We start from the raw sequence: 11,831 nt of genomic DNA, 5'->3' as shown, positions 1-11,831 counted from the left end.
TCATGTTGCTGCTGATCTGTTTCAATGTTGATGTGTTCATGCGTGCACATCTGCTCACAGACTCATGTTCATGTTTGTGCTGATGTTCAATGTTTTATGTTATGAGTGCTTAGTGTATATTTAGTTGATGTTTTTCTTAGTTCATATCTTAGATGTTATTACTGTTTTTCTTATACATTTTATTGTTGGATGTAACTGGGACCCTGTGTACATAATTTCGCTCCACCACATGTACCACATGAGGTGCGAATGACAGTAAAGAAACTCTGACTCTGACTCTGACTCTTCCGCTCCTCGTCACCTGTTTCTGGAATGACATTCCTCTTGACGTATCCCATTGCTTTAACAGACTTAATAAAAACCTTGTCCATCCTTCCATGCGTGATGAGAAGCCATGCAGGAAAAAGAAGTTCATATCAGACACCTGCACAGTTCCGCAGGAGTCGTCTCACCTCCATGAACGCCGCTCATGCCTTTGCCACACTTAGTGTTTAATCAGCTGTCATGAATATGGATTAGTCTTTGAAGTGGATCTGGCCTCCGTTGCATGCTCATTGTAATATCTTCACACAATCCTGATGATAATGCAGCCTGACCACGATGACTCTCGGTTTATCATCCAAGCCTCTCCTTCCCAGTGTTTGGTGTATGTGGTCAACCAGCGGCAACTTGTTCAGCTTCAGCACCTCCATTAGTATTTTGGCTATCACTGTAGATGTGCACATGCCTGGCAACTCAGTAACCCCAATAATCTTAACGTTGTTACATTTCATATACCCCTCCATGGACTCAAGCCTTCTTCTCAGCCTATCCACCTCAAACTTTAATTCCACCACGGTCCCGCAGAGAGCCCCCACCTCATGTGAGTATAGAGACAATCCATTCTCAGCCTCTGTGACACTTAGCTTAACTTGGTCAAGTTCTGCTCTGAAGGATGCAATGTTTACCGTTTAAAGGTGCTGCTCTCACTATTCACCCCTAATAAAATGAAAATCATCTGTCAGGGCTGTCTTCATTTCCATCCTAAATAATGTCATGACTTCAGACTTAATTAAAGCCAGAATATCTGACTTCAGAGCTGACCCAACTGTCTCTCCAGAGCCCAGTGAGGGCGGGGGCGATGCACCTGTTGAAGTCATTCCATCTGCCGCAGCAGGTTCACTGTAGTCTAATCGAATCTCAGTCTAATTTCCAAGCTGTAAAGTAAATCTTGTAGTGAAAAAGCTTTTATCTTTTGTGGTTAACTCTCTTTCCTACTTGTCTTTAACAAAAATAGCTTCTGAGCACAAACTTGATGTTTGTATTTTGCCAGGTGTCGAACAAAAATGGACAAAACAAAACACATTAGGAGAGTACAGGGAGAACACAGAGAATTGAAAGTGTCTCACAAAGACACAGCTTTTTATGATTTATCATCTCCAAGTATTGTTTTTGAATTCTTAGATAGTTTAGGCTCTTTTCTGATGTGCAAAGCTTGTTCTGCCCAAGAGGTTTAAACAGTTGTGGAGTCTCTTAAACTGAGTCCTTTCTGAGAACAAAGTAGAGAAAATATGTTAAATCATATAGCAGCTCACATGAGTTCATAACATTACAACTAATAATCAATATGTTTTAACATATCATAATCAAATAAAACTTTTTTTTAAACAAAGGGGCAGCTGAGTGGTTAGAGCAGTTATCCTCCAGTGCAAGCGTTGGGAGTTTGACCAGCAGTCACATGCTGAAGTGTCCCTGGGCAAGACACTGAACCCTCATTGCCTCCAGTGTGTGTTTCATCAGTGTCTGAGTGTGATAAAGCTCTGATTGTTCTTTGTAAAGGCATTGTAGAGTGCTGTATGAATGGGTAAATGAGGCACAGACTGTAGTGTCAAGTGCTTTGAGTATCTTGATAAGACAGAAAGGTGTTATATAAGTGCAGCCCATTGACCATTAAACAACTTTTTTAAAGAATGTGTAAGCAATTATCAATCAGCAGTTGATGTAGAGTTCTAGGACAGTGAATGTGCAGAAACAACTGGACGTTATTCAGATTGAAAGTAACAATAAAGAAATGAGTTCAGAGTAGGTCTGATGGACAACCTTAGGTTCAGAGGTCATGATCTGGAGGGCTCTTCTTCCTGCTACAGAACTATTGTTCCATGTTCACAAGCTGAGCAGGTAATGACCCTTTAGAATGAGCTCTTCTTACATGAGATGACTTGTTTGTTTGAAAGGGTGGTGGAAGCTTAGAAACTTACATAAATACAGTCTCGCTGAAACCTCTTCTTCAAATTCAGAAGCACTGCACTCTCAGAGACCTCTCTAAAGACAGATGACAAACATTTTTGAGTCTGCTTACATTCAATAGAAGTACAGTAGACTGAGTGATTGTATGAACTTACTGCAGCTGGGACAGATCCTCCACCTCATCCACCTCCACAGCTCTTTTGCTGTGAGGCATCACCACCTTAAAAAAAACAGAAGCATGAACAATCATAAGTCCAGAGTCCAGAGCCCCATCTTACAACGGTAACCCCCTCTACCCATCACAGTTACAGATAGACTCTACCTTCATTCCATAGTTGTCTTCTGTTCTGCATAAACTAGAAAGAAGACAAACAGATGGCTCTGCTTCTGTAGCTTTCAGTGGCTTCATGTGAGCTTTGTTTGGCTGCGGATGCTTTCCTCTGCTCAGAAAGCATCCGCAACAAGTAACTGAATTCCTTGAAGCATTGAAGCGAAGTGATAGCTGATATACTGCCATCTCAAAGCACAGCGCCGCTGTGTTGTATGCTCCATTGTGTCTACACAAAGCAGGAGATGAATAAACCAACAGCAAGCATGTTATGTGCGCACCCTGGCTCCAAGTGCTGACGCAGAACTAATTTACTGATGCTAAACAGCACGTAAATGTGATCAGTGACGGGGGTCAAATCTTTTGGGGTCAGCCTGTAGGTAGATGTTTATTTTATACAAAACAACTTAACAAACATTTTTCTTGGCTTGTACTGTAGGCAGTAGTGGGATGTAACTAAGTACAAATACTTCGTTACTGTACTTAAGTATATTTTTCATGTATCTGTACTTTACTTAAGTAGAGTTAAATGTGGGTACTTTAGACTTATACTCCACTACATTTTACATCAAGTATCTGTACTTTCTACTACACTACATTTCTATAACACGTTGCATTACAAGTTAAATTCATGTTGCAACTTTTTGATTTGTTTGTTACTTTGAAAGTAACCAATGGTGAGAGGGGAGCTGGTCCATTGAATCACTGCAAAGTGGGCAGGTAACGTTAGGCCCCGCCTTCAAGAAGAGCTGGACCAATGACGTATATTCTAGTATATATGTCACTGAGCTGGGTGCACATGCAGCACCACTAACACACCCAGAATGTATTCCACCACAAGAGAGTCAGCCAGAAGATACACACCACCCATGGCCTTATTGAAAGATTACTGAAAGATTATTGAAAGATTATTGAAAGGCTCAGTACAGCAGGACAGATTCTCTCTCCCAAAAGAACCAGACTGGACTCAAAAATATTTGAAAACCAACTTCTTGTGAACTTGAACAAGAAATTATTGCTGCGAAATTAAAATGTGTCACTTCATGAAATGACTCGACACTCAGGTCCAAGTTTTAAAAATGGAGTCAGGAAGTTAAAATATTGTTCAATATTGACCCATTACAAGGTTGAATAGACATATTTTAACTAGAGTTGATGACAAACTGGAGTTGAACTGATCAGAGTCTGTTCCTTTGTTAGTTATGTCTAATGCTCCTTTTTTCATCAGACAACTTTTACTTAAATGTGTTTACTGCAGTTAAAATGATACATTGGTTTTACTTTGTGTGAAATAAAAACTTTCAAAGGTAAAATCATTATTCTTTCTTATTTTGATTAATAACATTTAACTCTGCAGGTCATCCCTGAAATTCTGACGCACAGAATCACAAGTCCAGGTGTGAAGTGTGTCACAGAGTAAACACAATAAAAACATGTATTATCTGCAGCATCGTTCATTAAAATGGAACAACACTATTAATGTATTACAGAAAATATACATATGGTAGATACTTTGTACATTTAAAGATATGTAGACCATTGCATTATGTAATACATTCAGCAAGTACTTTTACTTTTAATACTTTAAGTATTTTAAAACCAAGTACTTCTACTTTTACTAGAGTACATTTTTGTCTGTTTATTTGTACTTTTACTTAAGTACAGTGTTTGAGTACTTTCTCCACCACTGACTGTAGGTAGATGTTTATTTTCTACAAAACAACTTAACAAACATTTTCTTGGCTTGTACTGTATTAACTGTGGCAGTGATGGAAGCACTGAAAGAAAGACTGTGTTGACAGAGTACATGAAGCTGACAGCTTCTATTAAAGTCCATCTTAAATCTCACTTGTATACACAAACATCACAGAGTTATGGGTTCATCAGAGTTCAGTGCTTGGACCGATACTTGCATGAGAAATCGATTTTACCTTCTTTTTTTAAAGTTTTAACAACTGCCTGAACTTCATTTATATTGCAGAAACACGACCTCATGGCCAGTTAAAACAAGTTTGTATTGTTTCTAAGAAATTGTTCAAGGGCATGTTTTTCAATAAAATAAGATGGAGAATCGAAGGTGCATTGTGACTTTATAACACCTGACAGTATCGATTATAAAACAAAATCGGGATCGGCCAAAATTGGAATCTGCAGGTCAAACTTTTTAGAAATCAGTGATCAGCCAGAAAACTGCAATCGGTGCACGCCTAATTATTACTACTTTGTAAAACAACAACAACAATAATAATAGCCTTCTCTCCTAAATTGTTTACAGGTCAAGTTGGATTTGTATACACGCCCGAGAGGTTTTGAGCCCCACTCCCTTGGGATACCTAGGTCTCTTGTGCTGATAGTAACTGTGCTCCGGAAAAGATGAGCATGTGCGTAGACTTTTCTTTTTGCCGTTTATAGATTGTAATGGATGATCTAAGCTGACATTAGAGCACAGAGATATAACAGAGATCTAAAAGCTTACTGCAGCTACACATAAATAACCCTTGCAAACAAAAGCCAACTATAACTCAGCCATTATTAAATATATTGATCTAAAACTTGGCATGGTAGCTGAGCAACTTTTCCAACACATATTTACAGCACTGACTCATCATGGAGGTTTTTAAATACATTTTTGTCACTACTAATTACAAACGTGTTTGTTAGTAACAATTGTCTTGAATAGATTTGAACACAAAAGTTAATCAGTTGTATATGCACATCCAAGTGTTCCAATCCAAGTGTTATTTAAGCGTCTGACCAGCTTCTACTGGGCTGAAGGGATTAAAAGAGAAAACAGATCTCAGAGGGGAAGCAAAATGTGAAATACTGGTAGATGCAATATTATCTAAGCAGAAGAAACAAAAACAACCCACCACACTAAAGCCATAATTTCTATAAGACATTTTTACATGCGTCAATTTCTATAGACAGGCCCCCTCCCTCTCGGTTTTCAAGTCCTGTTTAAAAACTCACTACTATTCAGTAGCTTTCAACACAAGATGATCTGTGTTTTGAACCTGTATGCTCCACACTGGTTTGTCGTCATTATCTGCATCGGTTTTACGTCTATATTTTTGATTTACTTCATTTTGTATATTTCTTTGTGTGTTACCTGTTGTTCTGTCTGTGCCTTGTAGCTGTTTTAAGTGCTCTATAAATAAAATGGTATGGTATAAAAACCTCTCACGACAAAGACAAAAGCACCAACTGATCATCAGCTACTGTATGCTACAGATGTAGAAAAACTCCTACACATAGAAAATGGCATTGCCCAATGAAAGAAGTGACATGCCACACATATGTGGAAAAGACACATTACAGGAAAGGGTGCAAGTCTGCCAAAGCAGTTCATGTGAATGAAACAACTGCAGGCTGTAGTGATGCACCTTTGTACCTTGGCTCAATAGATGTAGGCACAGAACCCTGGTACACAGATTTGAGTATCAGAAGCCACACAGTGAGAGTCAAGATAGATACAGTAGCTATGTTAGCCTTTCCAGCCCAGACCCATTTACACAATTGCCAGTAAAGACTAATTTACTTGCAACAGCCAAACCTCTTTTTGGATCTGGCGGTACTCCATTTTCTGTCTTAGGCAAATACACAAAGTTGCGATGTAAAGGCAAGCAAACCACTCAGAAACATGTAAGTCATGAAAGACTTGCAAATAGCTGTGTTAGGCAGGCCAGCTAGCATGAAGCTTCACCTTGTCTCCTGGCTACATCGCATGGATAAGAGGCTACTTGCAGAGTCCTATCCAAACATTTGCCAGGATTTAGGAATGTTGCAGCAGCCATATACAATTAAACTAAAGCCAGATGCTATTCTTTTAGCCCTTGTAACACCAATAGGTGTATTCCTTTACTTAGTAAAGTGAAGCTAGAACCTGAGAGAATGTAAAGTAGCAGAATTATCTCAAGAGCCAATAGACTGTTGCTCAGGAATGTTTCCTGTTCCATCGAAAAGCTGATCATTTGTGTTGCCTTCGTTCATCTCAAGTTCAACTTCAAGTTTATTGTCATTCGCATCACATGTGGTACATGAGGTGGAACAAAATTGTGTACTCAGGGTCCCAGTTACACCCAAAAGTAGCAAAAATATAAAGTATAAAAATAAACAGTATACACAATATACACTAAGATATACACTAAACGAACGCTGAATGGTACGCTAAAAGATCCAAGATATACGCTAAACACTAATAATGTAAGACAATATGGCATATTATTTTTTTTTTTTTTTTTTCATTTAGCCTTTATTTATCCAGGTTAGTCTCATTGAGCCACGAGAACTCATTTTCAAGAGAGACCTGTTTTTTTAGGGAGCACATGGTGGGGGTTAAGGGCCTTGCTCATGGGCCCAGAGTGGGGCGAATGAGGGTGGGGGCAAGTGTGGGTGTTTCACCTACCCCACCCACAATTTTTGATGTTGTCGGGGCCGGGGCGTGAACCGGCGATCTTCGGATCACAAGCTCTCTAACCTCTGTGCCACCACTCCCTTAAACAGCAGCCTGAACATGAGTTTGTGGTGAGCAGATGGGTATGAATGAAAACAGCAGCATAGATAATCAACAACACAGATAAGTCACATATCACCATTTAAAGTGGCATTTCAATGATCTGTCTTTTTTTCTTCTTTTTACCTTACAGTGATTATCCTGGTCAGGAGTTATGAGTCTAACAGCTTCAGGGTAGAAGCTGTTCCTCAGTCTAGTGGTTCAACACTTAATGCTCCACAACCTCCTTCCTGAGGGGAGCAGGGTAAAAAGTGTGTGTGCTGGGTGAGTGGGGTCCTTCCAGATGCAGGTGGCCCTCTTCCTGCATCTGGAGGTGTAGAAGTCTGTGATGGTGGGGAGGCTGACTCCAGAAGCAGTCTGCAGATGGAAATACATTCTACCTCCAGTAGAGCAGACACTGGAATCTCTTGCAGGAGCTCACGTCTTCAACAAATTTGACATTAATAGAGGATTTTGGTAAATACCACTGTCACTGGACTCAGTATGATACACAACATTCATATCACCTTTTGGCCACTTCTGTTTCAACAGATTGCCCTTCGGCATTATTTCAGCTCCAGAACATTCCCAGTGAAGATGTCCATGATTCTCAACAGGCTGCAGGGAGTTCTCTATCACATGAATTACATATTTGTGTGGGGTTAAGGACCAAGAAGATCACAATGCCAAAGTACAAGTAGTGCTGCACAAGCTCAAATAAGTTAGTGTCACAATAAGCACAGAGAAGTGTAAGCTAAGCAGGCACAAGACAAATTCCTTGGACATATCTTGTCAGCTTAAGGTGAGCGACCAGACCCTGCAAAACGTTGGTTATGTATTGAAACCCCAGATTCTATGAGTGTAAAGCGTAGCCTTTTAAAAGCTGTTGCTATTGGGTTTACCTGCGCGCAGCGCGCCGAACACTGAAAACTTCTAGTCCACGCCCACCTGCTGTGTGGGCCCCACCCGGTCCGTTATAAATTGCATCTCTTTTTTTCATGATTTTTTCTCAGCACTTTCTGATCACTTGGATTGCTCACTTATACTTGGAGGTGACCTCAACTTTGGTCTAAATGAAGAATTAGACAGATGTAGTAGAGCAGGAACTCAGCGTAGTTGGCAGTCCATAAATATAGTTAAACAATACATGAGTGATTATGGACTTTGTGATGCATGGCGATCTCTTCACCTGAATCGTAGAGAGTATACTTTCTTCTCTTCTGTCCATCACTCTTACTCTCGTCTGGATTATTTTTTAGTCAGCAGCTCGTTGTTGACGGACATCTCAGACACTGAGATACACCCTATAGCTGTCAGTGATCATGCTCCTGTCTGTTTAAATCTAGCAAACAGAAAAGAAATCCCAAAAAGTATAAACTGGAGATTTAATACATCACTGCTTGAAGATGTAGATTTTATCAAATATTTTACAGAAGAGTGGGCTTCTTATCTGGAGTATAATGACGTGCCTGGAACATCAGCATCTATTCTATGGGAGGCAGGTAAAGCTGTAATGAGAGGTAAAATAATTTCATTCTCATCACAAAAGAAGAAAAAAGAAAATAAACATATTCAGGAACTAGAAGAAACCATTAAATCGTTAGAAGCCTCTCAAGATGAAGAAATGCTGGATAAAATGCGTAAAGCAAAATTGGAATTAAAAGAATGTATTAACAAAAAAACTAAATTCTTAATACAACGACTTAGAATCGAAAATTTTGAACAGAGCAATAAGTCAGGTAGCTTTCTAGCTAAACAGCTCAAAATAAATAAGGAAAAAACAACTATAGTTGGTGTTAAAGACTCGACTGGGAATACAGTTTACGACCCTGAAAGAATTAACAGCATTTTCAGAGATTTTTATAAAGACTTGTATTCGCCCCAGATAAACCCATCAGATAATGAAATTAATGAATTCCTGGATAAAATAACACTTCCTAAACTATCAGATAGTCAAACAATGGAGCTGGATTCACCACTGACACCAGTGGAACTCCAGGAAGCCCTCAAAAGCATGTCCAATAAAAAGGCTCCAGGTCCAGATGGATTCCCAGCAGAGTTCTATAAAGAATTCTGGAATATCCTGGCTCCACTATTTCACAAAATGCTACAAGAAACTGAGAAAAATAACAGACTTCCAGAAAATATAAATTCTGCCAACATTAGTCTCCTGTTAAAACCAGGCAAAGATCCTGTATTACCTACCAGTTATCGTCCAATATCTCTTACCAACGTTGATCTTAAAATAATTTGTAAAGCCCTCTCAAAAAGATTAGAAAAGGCAACTCCTCTAATAATACATCCAGACCAAACTGGTTTTATAAAAGGGAGGCATTCATCCACAAATTCATGCAGATTATTTAATTTAATAGATTATTCTTACAGTAAAAATATTGAAACTGCAATATTCTCTCTAGATGCAGAAAAAGCTTTTGATAGAGTTAACTGGAAATTTTTATTTGCAGCCTTGCATAAATTTGGTTTTGGAAATTATTTCATAAATTGGTTACAAATATTATACAGTTCTCCATCAGCATGCATTAGGACAAATAATCAAATATCTGCTAGTTTTGCTCTGCAAAGGGGAACCAGGCAGGGATGTCCACTCTCCCCCTCACTGTTTGCTATTTTCATCGAACCGCTAGCCGCAGCAATCAGGCAAACTACAGATATTAAAGGCATAAAATGCAAGAACATAGAGCACAAAATCAGTCTATATGCTGATGATGTGCTGCTCTTCCTCTGGCATTCACAAACCTCCATCTCTCAGGTTATTGGACTGATAAACTCCTTCTCAAAAGTTTCAGATTACTCTATAAACTGGCTAAAATCCACAGTTCTACCAATTAATTGCTCTTTCAACAATTCACTTACTACACAACTGCAATCAGGGAATATTACATATTTGGGTATCAAAGTTTCGCCTAAATTAGCAGATTTAACAAAACTAAACCACACCCCACTTTTAAAGAAAATTGAGGATGATCTGGCTAGATGGAAATCTTTACCCATATCTCTCATGGGAAGGATCGCATCAATAAAAATGATGGTTTTGCCTAGAATAAATTATTTATTCTCAATGATCCCAAATAAACCATCATCTGACTGGTTTAGATCCCTGGACTCCTCTATTTCTAAATTTCTGTGGAAAGATAAATGTCCTCGTATTAGATTAAAAACACTACAGAAATCCAAAGATAAAGGAGGACTAGAATTACCCAACTTTTATTATTATTTTCTAGCCAACAGGCTAGAATACATCTCAAAATGGATAAAACACACACCCCTTGATGAACCCTGGCTAGACGTAGAACAGACACTTTGCAATAATATAATGATCTCGGACCTTCCATTCATTAGCTCAAACATAAAACGACAGGAATGCTTTAAAAGCATCAATATCAGCTCCTCTCTGACAGCTTGGTGGGAGTTTCTTAAAATGACAGTCTTCACTAATCCCATGTAAACGTACACCCATCTGGAACAACCCTGACATCCTACAACAGAATAATGTGATAAACTTCCCAGGTTGGAGGTGTAAAGGAATTGAATATTTGGAACATATATATGAAGAAGTGGACTACATCCCATTTAACAGATTAATTACACAATATGGGATTGATAAGAATAAATTTTTAGAATATCAACAAATTAAATCTATAACCAAAAATAAATTTAACCTTAATAACACTAGGATTGAAATGTCAACAAGTGTATTAGAATTCCTTAATCTTAACCCTCCCAAATTACTATCTAAGGTTTATCAGAAACTCAGTAAAATAGATGAAGCTATATCTCTTCCCATTGTAAAATGGGAGACAGACTTGTCAGTTAATTTTGACCAAAACTTTTGGTCGCAGATCTGTCTGAGAACTTTTAAGATGATTAAAAACTCGAATTTACAACTAATACAATACAAAATCCTTCATAGAGTACACTATACAGGTCAACGGATGTTCAAGATGGGTTTCGCATCATCTAATATTTGCTCACAGTGTACAAACAATATTCCGGACAATTACATCCACGCATTTTGGTTCTGTCCACCTGTTCAGAGGTTTTGGTGGCGGATATGTGAAGACTTATCAAAGTGTCTGAGATGTAATATTCCACTCTCTCCGTCAGTTTGCTTATTGGGCCACTTAGATGATGTCACCTTGGAGACAAAATCAATTCATATTATTCTCACTGCCCTATGTATAGCAAAGAAAACTATACTCATGAATTGGAAAAATAAAAATACACTTAGTATTAAACAGTATAAAGACCTTCTGTTAGATTACATCAGTCTTGAGACAGCCTGTACCCCCACATCGGACTATTCTCTCTGGACTTCTTTAATCGGCTCCAACACGTAGTGGAGGTGGGTGGTCCCCTTTGATTCTGTCCCGTGGGGCATGGTGGTCGGTGTGGGTGGGGTGTCGGGGCTGGGGACGTGGGGGGGGGGTCATGGGCCTGGAGCGGTGGCGCCCGACTGGGGAGGTGGCTCTGGTGGTTCTGGGTGATGGCCTGTGCTGGCTGCATGCGGGCTTCTGGGCGGTCTGTACCGGCGGACATGGGTTACTGGCCTGGTGACCTGGCTGTCCCTGGGTGGGTCTGGGGTGGACGCGGGCGCGGGTTCTGGGGTGGTATCGCTCCTGGGCGGGGTTCCCGGCTTGGTCCGGGGATCTCGGGCCTTGACAGGTATGTTGCCGGGGTCTTGGGCCGGCGGGTGCGCCGGCGCCCGGCCCTGGCCTTGGGGCCTTCGGTGCGTTGGTGGGCTTTGGGGCCTGTGCCGTGGGGGGG

At 39.8% G+C, this 11,831-nt stretch overlaps 1 protein-coding gene across 1 annotated transcript in view; it reads left to right on the top strand.

The window, feature by feature from the left end:
• The window catches only part of LOC119424099 (acyl-CoA-binding domain-containing protein 5A-like), a 32,182-nt gene that overhangs the window by 11,174 nt on the left and 9,177 nt on the right, over positions 1-11,831 (top strand). The gene's annotated exons all lie outside the window — the stretch shown is intronic.

The sequence above is a fragment of the Nematolebias whitei genome, chromosome 17, assembly GCF_014905685.2.
Source record: "Nematolebias whitei isolate Nwh7 chromosome 17, NemWhi1, whole genome shotgun sequence".
NCBI lineage: Eukaryota > Metazoa > Chordata > Actinopteri > Cyprinodontiformes > Rivulidae > Nematolebias > Nematolebias whitei.
Note: the sequence above shows the minus strand (reverse complement) of the source record. Positions and strands in the feature narration are given on the sequence as shown.